The sequence below is a fragment of the Miniopterus natalensis genome, chromosome 1 (genome assembly GCF_054644295.1).
Source record: "Miniopterus natalensis isolate mMinNat1 chromosome 1, mMinNat1.hap1, whole genome shotgun sequence".
Lineage (NCBI taxonomy): Eukaryota > Metazoa > Chordata > Mammalia > Chiroptera > Miniopteridae > Miniopterus > Miniopterus natalensis.
The window spans coordinates 54,580,365-54,603,356 of NC_142081.1; the positions used below are offsets into that span (position 1 = coordinate 54,580,365).

Sequence of the window (22,992 nt, forward strand, 5' to 3'; positions counted from 1 at the left end):
TGGTGCTTTAATCATATCAAGCCTAAGGAGGCTTTCCTGTGGGCCATGTAAGGTCGGTACTAGCCCCCCCTGAAGTGGAACACACCATTTCAAGCCAGCCAGTCTGCAGGTGTGCCCCCAGAACTGGATGAAGAGCCCAGGCACAGGTTGCCAAACAATGGAAACTTCTCACTCTGGGTGTTAACTTTAGTTACCACAGCCAGACAATGCTGCCAGTGGTGTGGAAGAAAAAATTGCTGTAGCCAGCTGTGCTGTTCACAGTCGGATGGATTCTGTGTAGCTCCAAATGGTGATGGAGCCAGCAGCCTGTTGTAGCCAAGGACAGGATGATGGATGATCTACACACTGTGTCCGAGTAGAGAGAATGACAGAAGTTCACTTCAGGGTTGTTAAAATGCTAATCTGGGTGAGTTAACAGAAGCTTAAGAGAAAAGAGAAGTTTGAGAACTAAGTATACCTCATGTGGTACCTATGGGGACCATTCATTTGATCGCCCTTGGTCACATAAACAGGTGCTTTGCAAAGTACAATGTTTCCTAGTTTTCCTGTTGGGATGATGAATGCAGCTTCAGTTATCAGCTGCACTGCCACTGTCATCAGGGGCTGAAGAGGAAAAGTCAGCCAGACAACAGCCACCTCTACTAAAAAGGGTTATGATATGCTCAATATAGTTATATGATTTGTATTCCCTCCGCATGTCATGGAAGTAAATCAAAACACACCTTTTTCCCCAACTGGAAGTTGGCAGCAGTTCACAAAATAAGAGGCAACCTAAGACTCAGGCTTTGGTAGGTTGTAATACACTATGTCTTCATTCACATGAGCCACAGAAAGTGAGACCTCCCATTCTAATGACACTTTCAGTAGGCGAATTACACTACTAGGACATTAGATTATTACTGTTAAAAACAGAAAGGCTGGGCCTCTGTAAATATCTGGTATAACTAATCTTGCTTTAAAATTTCTAGGATACGATAATATGCTTCGCGAAAAGGAGTGTATATTTATATTTCTTGCCTAATAGTACTTTTTGCCATTCTCTATTTCTGTTAATTCTTACTTAAATTGAACATCCAGAAGCCTGTCTGCCTCACCTGGTGTTGGAACACTGGCTAGCATAGCACCTTGCAAACACTAACACTCCATAAATACTGGGTGGTTGGCATACCCCAAGTGCCTCTTGCTTCCTCTAGAAATGAATCTAGAATGTGCAGGTTTAAAGTCTATTAATTGAAATAAAAGGTAATATTTTATCCTGCAATATGCTAAGGAAGGAGCTCACCTCCTATGGTTACACCAATAATGGTTAGGCATTCAGCCAGGCTCTTAACTCTGCATAAAATGCATCAGAAAGGTGAAAAATGACCCTATTTCAGATGCATTTTTCACTCCTGGTATCTTAGTGAAATTCACATGCAAGAACAATGACTAAGCTAATTACCAAGGTTCATTATGATGGAGCAGCAAGAAGTAAAGAACTCCAGTTTCAGCAAGTCCTTAAAAATTATGGGCATCTTTTGTGAATCGAATCTCTATTCTTGTCTACTTGCCTGTGTGCCTTTTAAGCAACCGAAACCACCACACAGGATTCAGGGGCCCACTTACCCAGAGCAGTTACTGGACAGATCCCTCCCGTGCAGCAAGCAGGCAAGCAGCCAGTGAGCTGAAGTCCACTGGATTTCTAAGTTGCCCTCCCTCTAAGGACTAACAGGTTTACGTCACGGCCATCTTTCAAATCCATCAAACCAGGGGAGGAGACATGACAAAAAAAAACCCACAAAAACAACAGAAACAAAAACAAGGAAGAGGGCAGAATGCCAACAAATCTAAATCAAACTGGAGTTAACCAGCTGTTTGGCGGTGGGGAAGTCACAATATTCCTGGCACACTGTCCTGAATCACAGAAACGTTCCTCAAAAAGGGTTATCTATGTAGTGCCCCTAGAAGAAAGGAGGGCAGGTAGCAATATTCTGCAGGAACCAATAAGAAACAGTGGCTGGTCGTTAATCTAACTAAATGTGCCAATGGAGAAAAATGGACCGCTAAGCAACATATTTTGGGAATCTGAGGGTTACTTTTTGAACTGCCTTTCTGAGAGCAGATTCTAGAGAGCTAAATCAAAACACAGACACTAACTATAAAAAACAAGACTTAGCTATGGCTGAGCTATAGTTTATTTACCTTCAGATGTTTACGTTCATGATAATATAGGCCCAAATCTCAAGGCTTATCTGGCAATTTCTATTTATCTAAGCCAGGGCAAACGTTTGTGTAATATTTGCCAGTCTGACAGAATATGCCTGTCACTCACTACATTAAACATGACTACACACAACTTAATTTCCTGAGTCAGACAGCTAAAAGAGCAAAGGGATTTTTTACAACATAAATAAACCGGCATCAAAACCTATTGTTTATACCACCAACAAGGATAGTAAAATCATCACCTTGAGCTGTCTAAGATTTCTCAATTCTACTAGGAAGAAACCTTAAAAAAAATTCTCCAAACGAGTATTCTTCCTATTCTGAGAAACAGAGACAATCCAACTTAGGAATATGTTAAACCTTTCCTAGGACTTCAACCTTGAAATAAACAAAACAACCTACTCTATTGCCCCAAATATCAGGTGGATACAGCACACAAAATTCTTAGTAGCCATAAGTTCTTGGGAAAATTGCCCTAGATACTTATTTCCCCTAGAAACAGGAAACACTACTGTTATTTTTATGGGAAAGTGGCCTCCTGTAAAGGTGGACATAGGCCGAATTACTGTTTTCAAAGTCTATATATCTACAATGATGACCTGCTGTCCCTTCTTTGTGAAAACCACCCAGCTGAGAGCGGTGAGGGACCGGGGTGCTGGCACTTGGGTTACTGACTCCTCATCTCAGAGCAGGGAGCTCTCCCCTGACTTCCTTCCTCTAACGCTGGCATTGATACTGCTACTTCATTCCGCGTTAGCTCCATGACATTTAGCTTTTCACAAGTTCAGGATTTAATCACCTGACAGCACTGGTCCCGAGAGTCGATTTAGCAGAAATTTTTCAAACCCAGTTCTCATCCACACCTTTAAGTCTTTCATGACCTTTTATTTCCATCCGAGAGTTAGACACGGCAGAGGAAGCCTTCGTTAAGCCCCTCCGAATCTCCCCAAGGCGGCGGCTGTATCAATCTCCGCAGCCCAGACACAAACATCGCTGTCAAGACGAAATAAAAGTTTCCCTACCTTCCTGCTCATCCCGCTGCCAGCGGCGGCCGGCGGCGCGGCGGCTCCCTCCGGGCCGCAGGACGCCTCCCGGGCCGGAGCGGGGGCTCTTGCAGAACTGACTCTTCCTTATTTGTTTCCATCCATAATTGATGGGCAGCCGAGAACCTAACACATCCCAGCGCCGGGCTCCGGCCGCCTGGCGGAGACCCTGTCCGAGACGCTTCCGTAAATCATTTCCAGCCGGAGAACAAAGCACGGAAAGTTGCGGGGGAGAGTGGCCGGGAGGAGAAACCCGGGCGCCGGGCGGGAGGTGGGGTGGGCGGCGGGCAGCTAGGGGCCCCAGAGCCTGTCCGCCGCGCGCTCCGCCAGCAGGGGGAGAGGGAGGGTCGGCAGCGGCCGCCCTCCCGGCCGGAGCCCCGGCTGGAGCCAGGAAGGGGGGGTGGCCGAGTCCCCCGAGCCCCAGCCCCCTGCCACCAGGCGCCACAACGGGTGCGCACTGACAGGTAGCCAGGGTGCGCTGCGAGCTGCGAGCTGCTCGGGCTCTGCGGCTGCGCTACGCCCGTCCTCCAGGCGCGGGCCGGGGCTCGCCCGCCAGCTCCCAGTCGGGCCCCGCGCCGCCGGGCTCCCGCGGTCCCAGGGCGGCTGCGGGGCCGGCGGGCAGAAGGGGGCGGCCGAGCCCGCAGCCGGCTCCTTTGGCCTCGGCTCGGCTGTTTTGCTGGCTGGAGACGCCGCGCCCGGCACCGTAGCAGCCTGGGTTGGCCCTGATGAGGTACGGGGCAGCGCGGAGCTGGCGCTGCCAGGCAAGAAACTTTTCCTTGCCCCCTTCTTCGGCTGTATTTTCCCCGAGGGGGTGCACGGTGCAGGGGGGCCTCCAGGGCCACATGCCCCTCCCCCCAAGCTCCCAGCTCTGCTAGTTTTGACTGGTCCGCCAAACCTCTCCAGCCCTCTACGCGTCCCTTGCACGGCAGGCGGAGAGAGCTGGTTGCAAAGAAATCAACTCTCCAGTGACCACGCACACACGCGCGCACGCCGGCTGCGACTCCGGCTCCGAGGCTCTCGGTCCGAGCCCCACCGGGCGCCCAGAGCATTAGCACATTTGCAAAGAGGGTCTTACCTCATGGGGGGTAGGCTGGTAAAAATAAAGCTTGTCACGTGCAAGGAAAAAAGAAAATCAAAAAGAAAGAAAATGTACATATATATCCCTCTGTCTCGTTAGGTCTTGGCTTGCTCCATATAATCCTGAAACTCGCCACCACCAGTCCTAGCAGCAGCGTCAGCAACAGCGGCGGCGGGGACGAAGCCGAAGAAAAATCGAGGCACGGCAAATGGTGTAATTCGATCCATCTCCAAGTCAATCCATCAGGCGGCGCGGGGCCCACCCCCAGGCGCGGACGGCAGGAGGCGCGGGTGGCCGGCCGGGCGCGCTCGCCCGAGCCCGAGCCCCGCGGCCAGCGCCGCCTGGAGGCCCCCAGCCCGGCGCCGCGGCCCCGCTGACCCCTCCGTGGCCTCCGCGTCCCTCCTCCCCGCGCCGGGCTGCGCCCCCTCCCTCTCCGCCCCCCTGGAGAGCGGCTCCTTCCAGCAACTCCCAGCGCCTCGGTCGCCCGGCTCGCGGTGGCCGCTGCGGCTCGCCAGGCAGCCTTTTCGCTTTCCTCCCTCTTTCTCTCTTTTTTCCTCGCTCCCTCACTTCCCTCCAGCTGCCCAGAGGACAAATTCGTGCAGCCCGCAGGAGCTGCCGGCGCAGTTGCTCCGTCAGGTCCAGCCTTAGTTCCCTAATCGAAGCTTCATTTTTTAAGCACATCTTTACCAACCCGCCCCCATATTACCTTTCTCGCCCTCCCCCTTCCAATTTCTCTTTATAACCGCTAACTAAAACAGCTGGGAGAAGCAATCAAACATTGCTTTATCTTTTATAAAAATACAGAAATTGCCTACTAAAAATCCCATTTCTATTTTGAATGAAAGCCATTCAGCACAGTATAATTTTGCGGGCTAATGAGCCGGTATTACAGGCAAGTGTTTCGTGTAATATGTTGTGGGAGAAATGAAAATGTCCTTGAAGTGACATCATTTAAAATTGACTGTCACAAATGAAAGAAGAAAAGTCATATATTCCAAAACAGGAGGATCTGAACCCAAACTTCATTTCCAAGAACGGGCTGTGCCTTATTAATTTCCAGTTGAATTTTGAATCACTGGGGGCTCTAAATGGCTGGAATGAACTATGATGCCCTATGTAAAGAAAGAGGGGAGCGTTTTTGCCAAACTTTTGATTTTCATTGAGTTTGGTTAATTACCCTGAAAGAGAGAAGGGGGCAAAGTAAGGACTTTCCTTTCCTTGAGGGTTCCTGCTTTCGCCTCAGCACAAAGTTACCTGTTCAGGTTTAGGAAAAGACCCTCTTCTGAGTTGTTTCTGATCCTTCCACTGACAGCCTTGAAAAGGAACTCAGAAAGGATACCCCAAGGAACCGCTGCAGGACAGTGTCCTGGGTAGTTAACACTTTGTTACCAAAATGAAGGAGGAGGAGGGTGTGTCTTTTAAAATATAAACTCTCTTCCTGCTGTTCGTCCTATTGGAAGAAAAGGGTAGGGGGCGGAAAGAACAGCGTTGGCAACAGAGCCCTCTGATTTTTCTATTGTTGTTGAGGCTTTTGTTGGCTGACTGGCTGGTGTTGTTTGGTTGTGCTGGGTTCTGACATCATTGCAAGTTACTTGGCAGTCAGGGCCCTTCCCCAGCCAACTTCTGACCCAGAAAGCTGTGCCTGTTTTACTGGCACCCAGTCATTCCGTATTTTCTCCACCAAGGGAGCAAGCCCCACTGCAGGCAGAGGGCTCTGTGCGCTGAATGAAGATGCAAGAAGGCGACCAGTGGTTTGATGAGGAGTTAAATTGCCACCCACCTCTCCAGAAAGTTCACGAGTTGTCCTGCATCTGCTGCAGCAGCAATAGAAAAAGTTCAATCCTCTAGATTCCTGAATTCTTCACTGAAATTCAGCACCGGACAACTCTCCAGAGTGCCACCCCAGAGTGTGCATTTGACAGGGTCCTAGACTGAGTTCTTTTTTTTTTTTTTTTTTCTTTCTTAATATACCTTTATTGATTTCAGAGAGAGGAAGGGAGAGGGAAAGAGAGAGAAACATCAATGATGAGAGAGTCATTGATCGGCTGCCTCCTGCACGCTCCCGACTGGGGATCGGGCCCGCGACCCGGGCATGTGCCCTGACCGGGAATCGAACTGAGATCTCCTGGATCCTAGGTGGACGCTCAACAGCTGAGCCACGCCCGGCCAGGTTAGGCTGAGTTCTTAAATCCAGGAATGAAAAAACTTCAGGTTGCAGAAGGATATGGTGAGAGGTCACTTCAAGCCAAAGATTAGACATGTTTTCAGTTTCATTATCAGTCTAGACCTTAGAGCCAATCCTTGCACTCGGCCTGCTGGGGAAAGAGAGTTCAGGAAGTGGACAATTCACCGGCATACAAAGAATGGCCCTTCATCTTTTGAAGATCAAAATAATTTAGTAAGGATTCATCAGGGAAATGACACTCTTTGTTCAGATTCTAAGGAAACTGCTCACTCTTTATGCAGTGTATTAGCATCTGGCCCCTTCACTTTACTTTATATGTTCACTTCTTTAGTCTGCCCCCCCCACTACCTCATGCTGTAGGTAGTTCCCTGAGATGTCACATGTTTCACGTCTCCATGTCTTCACTTGTGGCATCTCTGATTTCTGGGGTACTCATTCTCCATGATTTGATGCACTTTAATCTGCTTTCCTTGACTTTTAACAAAAATTTTGTTTAGCTATCAAAATGTCCTCAACCCACTCCCTTTGGGATGGGTTTAAGCCCTCTCTTCTGAACACTTATGTAACTTAGCAAACTGAAGGAAAAATATCTGTTTAGGATGTCTTCCCCACTGGCTGCTTCTTAATTAACTGAGGGATCATGTCCTATTTACCTGGACAGCAGCAGTGCCTAGCCCAGTGCCTGGTATTTAATGGGCACTCAACAGATACTTGTTAAAGAGATCTGATTATGGAACCCACAGCTTTTTCACATTCTTTTATGTGCCAAACCAGAGAGTATAGTCGTCCCTAGATTGCATGTTCCTCCAGAGTAGGGATTTATTCACCTGCATCCCCAGTGCAAGCATAGTACCTGTGTGAGGATGTTTGTTGAATTGAGTGAATACTAAAGTGGATAATAAAGGAAGGGAGGGGAGGAAGATATTTCCTCTTTCTATACCCAGAAAGAACACTTAAAGGACTCAATGCTGTAAATGGTTAGTGACTATGTTTTATAGTGTTATCTGCATACATCTCTCATTAGTCATAAGTAGTAACCTAATTTACAATCTGTTTCTTTGTTTATTTACTTTAGGAGTAAAATTCAGAATTTTATTTCTATGTTTTATTTGCAATCTAGTTTCTGTTTGTTTTTTCATTGATTTTAGAGAGAGGGAAGGAGAGAAGGAGAGAGAGAAAAACATCAATTGGTTGCCTCCCGTACATGCCCAGACCAGGGATCAAACCTGCAACCTGGGTATATGCCCTGACGGGGAATCAAAATGCCACCTTTTGGTGTACAGGACGACACTCCAACCAACTAAGCCACACCGGCAAGGGCTCCAATCTAGTTTTAAGAATAAAAGCTATCTGAAAATTATAGAAAATCTGTGTGTAATAGTCAGTGAAAGTTTATCAATCAACAGAGTGTACCACTTTTTAACTATTACAGTTATTAAACAAAACATTAATGCTAAATATGTGACAAACTCTGTTCTAAGCACTTTTCAAATATTAACTCACAATAAGTCTATGATGTAAGTACCAATATTATCTTCATTTTATAGATGAGGAAACTTCAGCTTAGAGAGTTTAAGTGACTTGCCTAAGGCCACACAGGTAGTGACTAAGTAGGATCTGAACGATACCTCTTACTTAGTTGTCATAATAGTTTTAATGGAGAGGTCACAGTTAATAGCAGAAGGCTCTGGAACATTAGACAACCTGGATCTATATTCAGACACCTCCTCTCAGGATAATTTATTCACCTGCACTGTGCTTTAGTCTTCTCATCTGTGAAACAGGGGTGATAACAATACTTCAAGTGGATTTCATGAAGACTGAATGGGATAATGCATGTAAAGTGTTTGGCATCTTACCTGGAACACAGCAAGCACTGAATAAATATTAGCCAATGTTCTTACATGTGCCCTGATGGAAGTGCACTCTGGGAATCCTGCAGAATTGGATTAGAAACTTAATCCAACCTCACATTAAATGTGAGATTTAAAATAAAAGTCCATGTTGTACAATGGGTTTGCAATAAATGTTTGTTCCATTCCAAGTCCTTCACTCCCTCATCCATGTACATATGCTTGTTAATTCAGATACAATATTCACTATCCAGTTGTTGGTAGAAAATAACATTTTGTATGAATTTTAATGAAAAATACAGGTTAGAATGCAGAATTTCATGCTTCAAAATAAAAAAGTAGAGGTATTGAAATTTCAAAGGTAGCTACAGCTTCTGTGATTACTTTAATTTGAAGAGCACATACAGCATGCCTTGCGATTGCACATTATAGAAAGTGCTTTTGTGGCAAGGGATTGCTTTCAAAACTAATCTAAGCTCCCCGTGACATGATAAATCATTAATAATATAGACCCAAATCTCGGCATCTGCATAGGCACAGCTGGCCTCCTTGTGTCAATAGTCTGCATATAAAAGTGACTCTGCCAAGATATTTCACTTTAATGAAAAATATTTATCATGGTAAATCTTCAACCTCAAGAGTTTACTGACATAATTCATTTCTATTATTATGTACTATGATAGTATACCACCACAGCTAGGCTTATGTTTGAAGTAATAAAAATGTGCTTTTTCAGTCATTCTGATTACTCTCCCTTAGCATGAATAATTTTTGCTGTACCCTCTGAGTAAAGGGAATGCACCACGCATTTACAGAAATGATAAATCAGTTACTTATCTAATTTTGCTCAGGACTCTGTAGGTGCCATGGTGTGGAAGGACACTGCATGCTCAAGCTAAATAAAAAGAGTTAAGCTTTTTTGTCTTGTGTTTTTTTATACGAAAGATGAGCAGCAAACAGCTTTTAATAATGCCAGCTCTTTTGAAAACACAAGAACTAGGAATGTTATCACCATTTTATCAAAGATCTTTTGAACAAACAGAAGCAAAATAGATGTTTTGGAGGGAAGATCGAATAAAAAGATGGTAACTCAGCTGGAATTGCTTAATTGTACTTCTATGTACTTTGGGAAGAAACACTTAGGATACAGGGACTCCAGCTTACATCCCAGCAGATGTAAATTCCTGACAGCCCTTTCTCCACAAATTTACAGTAACCAAGCCCCTGACCTTGAAGAGCTGGGGCTGAATAGTTTCTATTAAATGTTAGAATGTCTTAACAAAGAAGAAAAAGGCTGGAAATAACCAAAAGTAGTAGAGAATTACAATTTTTTATCTGTTTTTTAAAAATACTTTTAAATTTCTTTTTAAAAAACAACCTCCCTGCCTAATCTTTTTTTTTTTTTTCCCCCCTTAAGCCAATGTTAAAATTCAAGTCAACAGAGGGAGAAGAAACCCACTGGGTACCTATTACATCCAGATGCTGGCTAGCCACAATAGTGTCACTTAATTCTTACCACAGCTCTTGAAGACAGGCATCATTTAGAAACAAGGAAGCCACACTTGCTTAAGTTAACCGTCTTAGCAGGGTTTTCAGCCCTAGTGGATGATGGAGTCTAGGGTCTAATACAGGTCTGTTTGGCTCTCAAGCCTAATTTTCTTTCTAGGACACCATGCTATGAAAAATGGAAACAGTATAGGTTTGAAAAAATGTGTCTTGGATAACACAGAAAATAAAAACATTAAAAAAATCCAAAACTAGATGCTCAAAGCTAGGTTAAAAATGTGCTTCAATTTCTAATTCTTTGATAGTTTTTGCTTGTCACATACCAACTAGTGTCAGGAATTCCGCAATGGGGTTTATAGCATTATTTGAACCTTTGGACATTATATCCATTTTATTATGCATCTCTGAATCACTTACAAATAATGAGAAAAAAAGGACCTATTTAACAGTATGCACATTTTTATTAAAATAAACCTTACTAGTTAAGCCATAAATGTTGCAATTAATGGTTAGGGCCATACAACTGCACCTTACACAAAAAACAAAACCAAAAACGTTGAATGCTACACATCAGAAAGGACTGTACTGTGTAGAGTTACAGAGCCAATTCATTGCCCAAAACCACTAGTGACACCGATTGATTAAAAAAAGAGAGACTAAGATTCTGGGTAATTTATGTCTTTCCAAAAAAAGGAGCACAAAAGATACTTTTTTTTTTTTCCTGTGCCTTCTCAGATAGGACGTTTCCTATTATGGACATCTTATTAATATTGAATATATTAGATTCCTTTAAAAAATCACACTGCTAATATGCCAAGGATTGAAGGGTGGTATGTGCTTAGCAGACAGGAAGGAGTTGACATTCTGGGATAAAAATCAGTAGCAAACGCTTTAATTAAAGGACTTGTCTAACAACCCAAATGCCCTAGTAGGCTGTGATGCAGTGGCAAGGCCCAGCAGCACGTGGGAAGGTACATTTGGCCAACAGTGTTTAAATCTGGGTCTGGGTTATGGTGTCACCGAGTCAGTAACATCACAAATGAGGTGACTGGAGGTAAGCTCTCTCCACCAGCCCATTATAGGAATTTCCTTTACGTCCTAGGAGAAGTCTGGGGAGAAACCTACAGTTTGTCTAACCTTTGGTTGGGCCCACAAAGTGGTCTGCTCAAGTTCTCCTTGTCCCCAGATCTCTTTGGCCTTTGAACAGAGATCCCAGCATCAGTTGACAGCCAACAAGTACAAAAAAACACATAAAGCCTATAAATCTTTGTAACAGACTTTCTTACCAGGTTGACCCTTGCAACCAAGTTAGATTTAAGCATTACCTGATTCACTTAACCATCTTCCAGAATGAGCTCCTCCTCAGTGGTTGTCTCCTAAAGCTTGAATTTTGAAGTATAATGAAAAAAAATCACTTCAAGCTTATCTTTTTAAAGAGGAAAGCTTTAAAAAGGAGCCTCACGGAGTTTGCCATTATCTGAATTTGTACTTCATTTATAAAGTTAAAGGAAGAAACTATTTGGCTAAGAGCCTTCCCGGAAAATCCAGAAAGGTCCGGAAGGCTGTTTAGAGGTTTTTAACAGCATTACATATCCATTAAATTAGAGTATTTCCATGTTACAGTTATATTCAATGGTTGACTTTTTAAAAATAATTTTTTAAATGTTCTTTTGACTTCAGAGAGAAGAAAGGAGAGGGAGAGAGAGAGAAACATCAATGATGAGAGTCACTGATTTGTTGCCTCCTACACGTCCCCTACTGGGGATCGAGCCCGCAACCCAGGCATGTGCCCTGACCGGGAATTGAACAGCGACCTCCTGGTTCATGGGTCGGTGCTCAACCACTGAGCCATCTGGCCGGGCTCAGTGGTTGACATTTAAAGTCTATTTCATCTGATCCATGCACATACACAGTGTGTGTGTGCGCGTGCGTGTGTTCTTCTAAGAGTTCCTGTTTAAAAGCTTTGTGAGTTCTTTGCTATATTAAAATCTTTGATATTGTGCTCATAAACTATCCCCAATATGTTCTGAATTTCTGGGTTATAATTACAGAATAAACAGACTCATTTCTCATCAAAAAATTTAATTAAGAATTCCAGTTATGCAATTATTTGCTAATGAATAATACCTACTCAGCACCAAAGCATACTATTAAAGGTATTTACTCAAAAATGTTTCCATAAAGATAGTTTCCATGGGTCAATTTCTCATTTTTAAGTCATTGACCTTATATTAAAATAAGAGGCAAATGGTTATCTCCTATTTTACTGATACGTTTGGGGATTCAGGAGACAAGGATAGTCTATAGTTTCTGGGAATAAATTTAATATTAAAGTTTAATCAGTTCAACTCTTTATAAATATCAAGCTACTGAATTCTGTGATTTAACTGTCTTTAGATCATTCGACGAGGCCGTGCAATTGCCCACTCATTGACTAGGCTTCCCCTAGAAAAAGAGGACAGTGGAAGCAATGGTTTGTGTTTTTTCTGTGCTTTTGAAAAACTGCCCCAGTCTAAGCTACTGATTCTTTAAATGTGCTCTTGGTTCCCAAGTAATAAGGGAATAATCCACTTGCTTGCTTTTGACTTATTTGCCATCTTTTATGTTGATGAACAAAAGATATAAATAAGTGAATAAATATGTAATCCATTTTTGCTATCGGGTAATTGTGCAGCCTATAGAAGGAGGGTATTTCTAGAAATTGCAAAGTTAACCCTTTCAAGTTTAATCACTAGAAACAAACAAGGGCTGAGATAGACTATCTGCAGAAATGTTTTCCCCAAGAGACAGTAAGTTCCAAGGGAACAGGGGACCTCCCAAATCAAATCAAGCATTAAAAATCCAATCAAGGTGACAAGGAGATATTCCCGCCATTGGAATGCAGCTAAAGTGGAGGCAGGCAGGATCATTCACTCATTCATCCTTGCATACATTCATTCCACCGTTTGTTATTAATAGCAGCAATCTGCTTTGTGTAAAGCACTGTGCAGAGATAAATGAGAAATACCTTGCATTTAGACAGCAAGTTAAAGTTTGAAAAGCAGTTTTATCAATCAGAGTTCTGGCAGGGAACATTTGAGGTGGGTAATTTTCGGGGACTTTCGTAGAGGGACTGTTTGCAGAGGTGTGGGCAGAGGACAGGGAAGCCACAAGGGAGAGTTACCCTGGGGCCTGACTACCCCTGGGACCGAAGGAGCCAGAGGAAAAGGCAATTAGCAGAACCTGAAGACAGAGAGGTGATGTGGAGGTGACCCCCTTGCTTAGAGGTCAACTCCTAGAAGCACAGAGTAGAGAAAAAAGAGAGTGGACCTGGTGAAGCAAATGAAAACTCAGTATTCCATTTTATTTTGATGTTTATAGAACACTAGGTGGTAGGGCCCCTCGCTTTGCAGGTGGGAAAACTGAAAGTAGGAGAGTTGCTTATTATAACTTAGCTATGTAGCAGAGGCAGACCTTGAACACCTGAATCTTTTGCGCGTAGGGCCTGTGCCCGTCACACTGTCTCCCCATTTCCTCTCCTTTGGACTTCCTTATGACACTTATCTCACCATAGCGCACTAGTCACATGTTTTTATCACCTACGTGAACGAGCTTCTTGAGGAGGGAATTGGTCTTTGTATCAGTGTCTAGAACAGAGGCCGGGGCGGGAATGCTGGAGGCATCTGATGGGTGGGTAAGGAATGGGGGGGTGCAACCTACAACACATGTGCCACAGGCCAACTTCATACGCCACAGATGCTGAATCCAGAGGTGGAGGGAAAGTGCTCGAGCCAGAAAAGGGGCAATGAGTAATAGCGTGGGTGGTAAAAGACTTCATGACAGGGGGCCACACAAGCAGAGCCAAGCACAGTGAAGGACAAGTGTCCAAGGCAGAGGAGTACAACCAAGTTATTGTGGGCCGAGGGGACAGCAAAGGCAAGAGAGGGTGGGAGGGCCCGGTGTGGCTGGGCCATGATTGGCGGTCCTGGGGGCATGTAGCAGTAGATGTGACGGGAAGGACAGGATAGAGTCATGTATGGAATTTCTGAATTGGCACTTGCTGGAGTCTGAATGTTTTTCTTGGGGTGTTTAGAAACCATGGATTTTTGAGGAAAAGATGATCATAATCTAGGCAGTGCTTTTGAGAGACAATACTCACGCCGAAGGAAGGAACCGACTGGAGAAGCAGGAGGTTTCAGAAGTAGGGATGCAGGGGTCAGGCCAGAAGACGGCTTCAGTGGCGGTGGAATCAATAGGAAAATAAGAATCTATGCAGAGACACAGCAGAGTGGGCTGGTGTTTGAATGTCAACAGGGGAAGGGGAGATTTTTCCAAGTTTCTTAGTCTGGCTGGATTTGAGAAAAATTGAATTACTGTAAGAGATGGAGACACAGGAGGTGGAGGAGGTTTGCAGGGGGCATAATTGAGTTTGGTTTTGGATAAGTGGAGCTTAAAGTGCTGGTATGTTGTCCATGGGGGCTGCCCAGGAGCAAAATTGGGAATCATTATTATAATTACAGTTAGTGGACAGGAGAAAGTTTCTATCTTCCAGAGAAACACCAAACTCTAAAAGACAAATACATACAAGAGAGTAAGAGGAAATCTAGTTTTCATCAAATGGCCTCCAGCGAGCCTGAATGACTCTGAAGTCTCAGGTGCTCAGAAACAATGAAGTGAGAAACTGTAATCCTTCCCGCTCCCAGCCTGTTCCACCCAACACGGAAACCATACGGTGGAGAGTTATGCAGTTATTACCACTCATGGCTGTGTCTCACCAACTTAGGACCTGGCAATTAATCTTATTTTATCTAATTCCTTTTTAAGCTGACCAGTGATACCTTTTCAGACTGATACTTTTCAGAAAATGCTGATAGTTGCTTTTAAAATGTTTTGTGAAACTATCCAAAATCATTGTTTTCTAAGTGTTGAGGGAACCCTTCATCTTCACTTGGTGTAGATGAGAAAAATGTTGAAAAATTAATTTACTTAAACCATTATCACTCCATGTAAAATTAGGCCTCCTTCGACTCTGATTATCAATCTTGGCTGCTGAAGTCTAAATGAACTTAGAGAAATACAGTTCGGAGGCTTCTTCTCCCAATTATCTTAAACAACATAAACGCTGCCATTTTTCTTGATTTGAAATGTGAACATGAAATATATGTAATAGAGAGTGGATCATTTCAGAGTAAGAAATCACATCTTGACAGCCAGATGATGAAATGTTATAACAATAAAGATTAGATCACTTCCAATTCACTTTACAAAAAATTCTGGGGGAAAAAACAGAATATGACCTGAATTCTTCAAGCGTAGTTCCCCTTTTTATTTAGGAAAAGAACCTGTATGAAAAGTGAGTGTCAGGACCATGTGCATCAGGTACTGTATAATGGTTGGGGTGAGCTTTGAAGCAACAGCACTTTACAGACAATGTATAAGGTAATAGGTGTAGGATTAGAAAAATGGCCCCTGCAGTTTTTCCTAAGGTGATGAGTTTCTTCATTTGTGTTATGTAGGCCATTGAAAAGCATATAGTGTCCTCCTGGTATTAAAGGGAAAAAAGAGGAGGGATCGAGGGGGGAGGGCAGAAAAAGAGAGACAGAATGAAAGGAAAGGAGAACAAATGGGAAATCTAATTAAATTTAATGGCACATTTCCAAGAAAAAGATAAAGTCTTTAGCAACATCTGCAGTTTCAATTTTCGAACTGTAGGTACTACTTACATTGGAAGGAATTTCGTTTCATTTTGTGTTTTGTTTTTTTTTCTTTCCATTTTTGTTTTATTACTTGCCATTAATGGAAGGAGAAATAAAATAGATATAAGTATTTGTTAATTCCTTGCAAACCATTTCAAATTACACAGAATGTCATAGAATTTATGCTTAATTACACGAGCAACCTTTGTATTAAAAACATCCTTTTATTACCCTCTATAAACATTTTATGGATCTGTTTAGTTTATGGTTAAATTAAGAGGAAATGAAAGGCAGAGATAAACTACAAAGGATTCTCTCCTCATCTTTTAAACTGACTTCATTAGAACTGTGATTTAGTGCTATGTATAGCTGAGCAATTCAAGAGCAGAGATGGGGCAGCTCTGCACTTGTATTATTCAGTCAAACGTTGAAAAGGTGGTGTTTAGCTTTTGATGAATATTTAATATGCCAGAGAGCTCTCAAGACTCCACTTTAGCAGTGAGATCTAGAGCAGTTTTCAGCAGAGACTGAATTGCTGATCTGGCCTCCTGAGCTCTCTCAACCACCTTTCTTCCTCTGATATTCCTTAAGTTTCAGAGATGGAAAAATACAGCCTCCTGTTGCTGAAGCAGTCTCCTGTGTGCTCTGTGAATGAAGTAGAGGAGGAAGCGGCCTCTGGGACTGAGGCAGTCCCCACTCTGGAGAAGAAGGAGCAGATTCCCCTGGCTTGAGCCCGCAGGAGCTTGGCTACCCAGCAAAGGGTTCTGACTCCCTGGTGATGGCCGTCTCCTAAGCCTTGAGGGCTTCATAGAAGGCCAACATTTTTCAAACCACAGCATAGAATTTGGCCCTGATTTGAGCACCCCCCACCCTTGCCTCTGGATCAGAGCAAGTCAACCTAGGGCAAGAATACAGGGTTCCCACAGAGGACTGGTCTTAGGTATTCCTGCAACCCTGGGGGACTGGAAAAGTACTGGTTGGGATGGCCTGGTGTGATTAACAGGTGATTCTCTCATTGAAATGGGAAAGGGGGATCGTTGGGGTAAATAAACCACAGAAGAATGAATTCTAGAACTCTCTCCTAAAGATTATGAGATTATTAAGTCATGGATTATATTATTCAATTGTTTTATTAGGGTAAGTACAAAGAGCACAGATTTTCTTTTTGCTTGACTTTGGTATTCTAGCAATTCCAAGTTCCAATTTTGTCTTCTGTAATGTTGACATAATATTTAACTGAGGTTATTGCTAGGAGTAAAGTAATTCATGTTTATGAAAATTTACTTATTGTATAAGTAAAACTATATTGAGGTTAGATATTACTAAAGTCCAGTGCCCAACCCTATGGCCATATAAGAATCACTTGGGGTGCTTTGTTAAATAACATGTGCCACACCTGCCTTTTTCCTTCACTTCTAGCGTGATTCTTCTCTTTCCTCTCACTGAGTAGCACTGCTTTAGTGAGCCACTTGTTATACTGTGTCCCATAAGTTCTTCAGAGTCATAAACAGAGTTAAAGCAACTGCCTTCAGCAGTGAGTGCTAGAAAGCCAGGGCCGTATTTGATTCCCTAGTGCTTAGGACAGTGTCTGGCTAAATACATTATTAAATAGACAGGATGAGTGATAACAGAGAGATTATTATTAGAAAGATAAATGTATTTCTACTACCATAACATGTCTTTTAAAAAATTTAAATGCATCTTGAATACAGCTCAGAAATAAAGCTAGAATAAGATAATTCTTTAACATACTCAAAATGTAAACTGCTCATATCAAAATCCAATACAGTTCTTAGTGGTAAAATATAGAATTCTTCTTTTTAAAAAGCCATGGATATCAGTCATTAATTGCTAACATTATACACCATGATTTTGAATGTGCTAGCCAAAGCCATAAGTCAAGAAAGTGAAATATAGTCATAACTATTAGAAAGGAGACAAACATTATAAATTTTTTAGAAGGAATGAGAGTTTACCAAAGTTAATAGTTTTTAAAATAGTGCAAAAATGACTATCTCTTCTATATGCTAAATACCACGCAAATATTATTGCAGCATATAATGGGGAAAATACCACATACACAAGGTCAAATTAAACACAGATCACCTGAGGATAAACCTGGACAAAAATGTGCTAGACATATATGAAAAAAACAATAATGCTCTTCAGAGGAACATAAAAGAAGGCAAGTATATGAAGAACCAGATTTTACTCTTATGTGAGAAGTCACAATGTGTTAAAATGTCCATAATCTCTAAATTAATCTCTAAATAGTGTAACTATAATGAAGTTCTCAGTGCTTTGTTTTTCTTTGTGAGAGTATTTATGACTGCTTTTCAAAACCATTTAGAACTTTAACTATAATATAACTAGTTTGAATAGTTCTGGACAGAGAAGGTAACATGTATTTTAAAGCTACAACAAATAAGACAGAGCAAGAGTCATATGGGAAGAAGTATTCAAGTTAATGGAACCGAGTACAGGAATAGACACAAATTTTAATATAAAAGTTAAAATCATCTTAATATGCAAATTAAAATATAACAATGGTAGCATTTCAAGCAACAGGGACAAGTTAAATTACTAAATAACCAAGTTGAAACAACTGGTTACTCATTTTAGAAAAAAAAAAACTAGAATCCTATTCCATATTTCACCACCCACCAAAAAATAAATTTCTAATGAATCAAACATCTAAATTTTCATAAGAGAGTATAAGAAAGTACAAGTGATTATTTCCACAGACCTACAGTAAGGAAAGAATTTCTAAATATGACACAAAACTAAAAACAACAGAGAAAAAGACTGATAGGCTTAGTATAAAAATATAAAAATGTATATACAATGAAAACCAATAAAGCTTGAAAACAATTTAAAACCACTTACAACATAGGAACAAAAATATTATTCTTTTCAAAATAACAGCTGTTTTAGGATGTAATTCACATACTAAAAAGTTTACTCTTTTATAATATACAATTCAGTGATTTTTAGTATGTTGATAGAATTGTGCTTCCACCACAATCTAATTCCAGTACATCCTCCTTACCCCAAGAAGAAACCCTGTACCCACCAGCATCCTTCCCCTGCTCCTGGTAACCACTAATCTACTTTTTGTCTCTACCTAGATTTGCCTATTCTAGACATGTCATACAAATGGAACATTTTCAGGATCCATCCATATTGCATCATGTATCAGTACTTCATTCTTTTTATGGCTGAATAATATTCCTTTATATGAATATACATTTTGTTTATCCATTCATCAGCTTATGGACATTTGGGTTGTTTTAACATTTTGGCTATTGTGAATAATACTACTATGAACATTTATATACACATTTTTACGTGGACATATGTTTTCATTTCTCTTGGGTGTATACCTAAGAGTGGAATTGCTATGATAACCCTATGTTAAAATATTCCAAAGTTTTTGAAACAAGTAATTTTCTTTCTTCTCCCTCCCTCCCTCCCTCCCTCCCTCCCTCCCTCCCTCCCTCCCTCCCTCCCTCCCTTCCTTCTCTTTCTTTCTTTCTTTGAATATTTTTATTGACTTCAGAGAGAGGAAGGTAGAGGAAGAGAGAGAAACATCAATGATGAGAGAGAGTCATTGGTCAGCTGCCTCCTGCACACCCTCTTCTGGGGATCGAGCCTGCAACCCGGGCATGTGCCCTGACCAGGAATCAAACTGTGATTTCCTGGATCCTAGCTCAATACTCAACCGCTGAGCCACACTGGCTGGGTGGTAATTTTCTTTTTTTTACACCCTCCAAGTACTGTCAGAAACTTTTCTTCTTTCATTGAGCAAAAATTAATTTTATTAGCAGAAAAAACTTAATCTCTATTAAGAAAATCTAAAACCTTGTAAATCTTTAAATCTGTTCCCACATATGATACACATGCATACACAAACCTACCCCATCTTCCCTCCTTTCCAAAAAAATGAGAGACATTATTTAGCATTAAACCCAAACATTCTTTTTATCTCTATTATTGATTTGGATATTTCTGGGAGTTGGTTTGGGGTTGTTTTTTTTTTTGCCAGAATTATCTAGCTAACCATATTAATCTTCTACTTTGCTTTATAAAAATGTAAGTTCAAAGAACAGGAGCTATATTTCTTAGGCATCATTTTTTCCTGCAAGAAGTTTCTGGAAATTGTCACAAAGTGTGTTGCTACATAATGGATTCTTTTCTCTTTTTCCACAGGAATAGTGATATACCTGAAAGTTTACATAGCTGACTAAAAATGTGCTATGTTATTGATATTTATGTGTTATGTTATTGGTATTTATGACATAAATAACAGCTACAGCCAATGTCATAAAATTGAATATGCAAATGTGCATCTTGATATTTACTTTAAACAGGAAAATTATATTTCATGTCCTATTTTAAAAAGTATAAAAGTATTTTTATTGATTAGACAACAGGCCCCAAAGTACTATAAAATGAATGTATAGCCTATAAAAATACAATTCCACCATGCCATAAATTATAGTTAGCTGAAGCTAATGGGCTAGCTATAGTCAATATTAAACACTTGATTAACAATATGCACATCTGCTTTAGAATTTAGTAATCTTGTTGGAGGATTATGTCAATAGACCATGTCCTTTTGTAAAAGTTGTACATGGAAATTTGAAATAAGAATGCTTTTACTCTTAATAATAAGTTCATGAAGCTATATTCAAAATCCTTCCATCTATCCTTTCTTCTTTTTTTGAAAACACACACTCAAACACTGCATCAAAATTCATTTTTGGAAGTGTTGACAAACATTCTGCTTTAAGAGGGTGATTGGAAAGTAGGACTAACTTAAATTTTCCTACTTTTCCTCTGTTTTCTTTTCTCCCCCAAACGTTTCCCTTCCTTTCCTACTGAATTGATGCAAATGCAAAAGGGCAATTTAAAGTACATATTTAGGCATAGCTTAGAGGGACAGCCACTATTCTCTGTTGCTGGTCGCTTAGGTTTCTAGGATTCAGTTTGCTTATCTGTTAATCTGTTAATAGAAAGAGTACCAAATGTCTGTCTTTTTTTTTATTCCTCACCTGAGGATATGTTTTCTATTGATTTTAGAGAGAGAAGAAAGGGGGGGAGAGAGAGAAAGAGAGAAAAACATCGATGTGAGAAAGAAACATCATTGATTGATTGCCTCCCATATGTGCCCAGACTAGGGATTGAACCCGAAACTCTTTGGTGTACTGGATGATGCTACAACCAACTGAGCCACCCAGCCAGGGTCTAAGGACTTTTTTTCAAAGGTAATATGGCATAGTAGAAAGAACACAGCACATAAATAAATAAACCCAGATTTATATCCCAATTCCACTTCTTTATAGCTATTTGACCTTGGAAAATTACTTTAATTTGATGAGTTTTAAATGCCTTATGTATAAAATAGGAATAATATCAGTCCTCATAGGATTGTTAAAGATTTACATGAAATAACATTGACAAAGCACTTAGCATAGTGCTTGGCACTTAGTAGACTTGCAATAAATATTAGGTCCCATGCTCTTTTACCTAAATCCCATGATTATATAGAGGTTAGTTTCAGAGATGAGATAGGTGCTCATTGAACCATGTTAAATAAAGAAATAAAGGCTTTTGAAAGCCTGGGATAGATGTACCCTTCTCATCTTCACTGGGACGGGTACAGAGTAGATGTTCAATAAATTGTATAAATAATTAGGACAAAAAAGCAATTTAGAAATCATTCTTTGTTCATGTTCTCTGTCTTTTATAATCATAATCACTTCCCTTAAGTTTGCCTTTGCTTTCACAGCCATTTTAAAATTTAAGTTTATCAATGGAGAATGTTACAGCTATTATTTTGGGGGGGAAGGTGGGTGGTAGGCTATAAGTGGGCCTAGAAAGCCATATTATTAGGAACCTAGTTCGTTTCTACTTTATGGGAGGCCAGTAAGTGTGATATATTGTGCCAACTTTGATAGATAGTGATTGCATGGGATGTTGCATTGACAAAGATGCTGTGGCTGCAAGAGGATGCATAGGGAAAGAGTACTGTGATTGATTAGTTATGCCTGCCATGGGTACAGCAAAAGAGACTAGATGCCTGTGTGCCATGAATTTCTATTTCATATACGTGAATCAGCTACACCAGAGAAGAAATGGAAGAAGGGAAAAAGTAACAGGTGATTTCCAGAGAGGAAGGGAATAATCAAGTTTGTAAATGTCCCTTATTTAGTAGATTCACAGCTTTGGGTTTCATCTCTATCAGAAAAATTTTCATTTCTGTCTTGAGAAGTTTTCCCTGGTAGGAAGATTTTAGTAGCCATGTTGTAAAGAAGTCTTAAGAGAGTTTTATTTTTATTGCTAGAGATTTTGCAGTAGAAGCAAAAAGCATTTATAAAATTTTGTTCTTGCCATTGGAGAGTTTGATCATTTTGTCTGTTAAATATTATCTAAGCTTACACTGGCCTTTTTCTCATTTCTCATCTCTTCTGTTGGTTACGTAGAGAGAGGCAGAACATCTAAAATCACTTGCATTTAAATGTTTATTGACCATTCTCCACTTGACCCTGAGCACTGTTCAAATGCAAAATTTCATGGATTATGCAAAAAATATGTAATCCCAAAGGGATCTCACTAAACCCATATTTTAATAATGGGAAATAGCTATTTTGAGGGGAAATTAAAAAGTGCACATAGTTCCTGCAAACATGTTAAAGATCAAATGATATCTGATTGAATAGACTCAATATTGAACAGATTCTAGAGATCATCAGTGGCTAATCCTCTATTTTACTGATGGGAAAACTGAGTCCCAGGAAATCTAATGATCTTTTTGCTTTAGTGAGTTAGGTAGACACCATGTTGAAATGCAATCCAAGTCTCTTGAGACTTAGTCATAGCATTTTCTATTAAATGTTGCCCCTGGAAGGAGCTGTCAGAAATAAGATGATAAGGACATGTATTGGGGATGCTAGGAGGCTTGTCTAAGGGAAAGGGTGAGTATGTTGAAGTGGAAAAATGAAGAAGGTTTAGTCAGTAATAGACATAAAATTAGAATAATTAGAATTAATCTCAAATCAGCAGAGCTTCTCAATACAAGGAAGAGAGATTTTTGAAAGAGACTAAATGACAACTGAAAAACAAACAATGGGCTAAAGGGGTTTTGGAGTCTGAATTCTAACAAATATAGTTTATTGGATTATTATCTGAAAATAATCAGAAGTTAGAAGTAAAACAGGATCAACCTTGGAATCCAATGAATATTAGCCGATAATCAACCAATGAGAAAAAATTACCACAACCTTTACTACTGGGAGAGGAGAAGAGGCAAGGGGTGGCAACAAACCATCATTGTGGGCACTCTGGGTGTCCTGAGAAGGTCTTCTGGGGAGTTCATTGAGCAAAGCATGCTAGGACTTGCTGTTTTAGCAGAGCAGGATAAGTGCTAACCCTCGGAATGCATACC

General features: G+C 41.0%; 1 protein-coding gene across 14 annotated transcripts in view; it reads right to left on the reverse strand.

Annotated features, from left to right (window-relative positions):
• Positions 1-22,992, reverse strand: part of SEMA6D (semaphorin 6D) — a 478,544-nt gene that overhangs the window by 50,215 nt on the left and 405,337 nt on the right. For 4 of the 14 annotated variants that reach the window (XM_016211238.2, XM_016211222.2, XM_016211230.2 and 1 more), the window contains exon 1: positions 4,324-4,577. The exons of 4 other annotated variants lie outside the window; for them this stretch is intronic. The gene's annotated coding sequence lies outside the window, so the exon portion shown is untranslated. Of the gene's footprint in view, positions 1-4,323; positions 4,579-22,992 lie in introns of those variants that run through there. 6 more of the 14 variants (XM_087821699.1, XM_016211199.2, XM_016211204.2 and 3 more) reach the window with 2 other exon arrangements.